Here is a 785-nt window from a genome sequence, read left to right as displayed (position 1 = left end):
CCTTATTGTAAAGTGTTACCAAATAATACAGTTCCAGGGTAAAACCAGACAAACTGAGTTAAGTTGTGCAACTGACCCAACCAACTGAATGCAAAGGCAGGAATTTGATTAAATGAAGTTTTATTTTTAATGCATTTGTTTGCATATAGGCTACTTAACGTTTGTATTGACCTCGATATTGAATCTCTTTATGTCTTGATATAAACAATGAGTGTGGGTCAAGGAGGATAAATTACTTCGAACGCTGCAACTAACTAGCTTTTTGAGGCACAGCCTATATGCATAAGCATAAACCAGCACAATGGACATCTGAGCGCTTTCCCTCGCTCCGCCCAGACTATGAGAAGAGCAGGTTGGTAGAGAAGCGCACTCACTCAGTTAATTATCCGCGCGCTGTCGAGTGAAACAATGTTGCGCGCTTGTCTGGCTCTGCTGCTTGCGCTCTCCTTACCTGGATATCTGGATGCGCTTCACGGATTATACGTCTTCGATCAGCCCGAGCTCTTTCAGAAAAAGAGCAACTGCAAACCCATACCTGCAAACCTGCTCCTGTGCCATGACATCGAGTACACGGACATGCGTCTGCCCAACCTCCTCGGACACGAAACCATGAACGAGGTTCTGCAGCAGGCATCCTCCTGGACCCCTCTGGTGCAAAAACAGTGTCACCCGGACACCAAGAAGTTTCTGTGCTCTCTGTTCGCTCCGGTGTGTCTGGATGATCTGGACGAGCCGATTCAGCCGTGCAGGTCGCTGTGTGAGAGCGTGAAGAGCGGCTGCGCTCC

This window comes from Sinocyclocheilus rhinocerous, unplaced genomic scaffold (assembly GCF_001515625.1).
Source record: "Sinocyclocheilus rhinocerous isolate Xijiao unplaced genomic scaffold, SAMN03320098_v1.1 scaffold323, whole genome shotgun sequence".
NCBI lineage: Eukaryota > Metazoa > Chordata > Actinopteri > Cypriniformes > Cyprinidae > Sinocyclocheilus > Sinocyclocheilus rhinocerous.
This window is presented reverse-complemented; position numbering follows the sequence as displayed.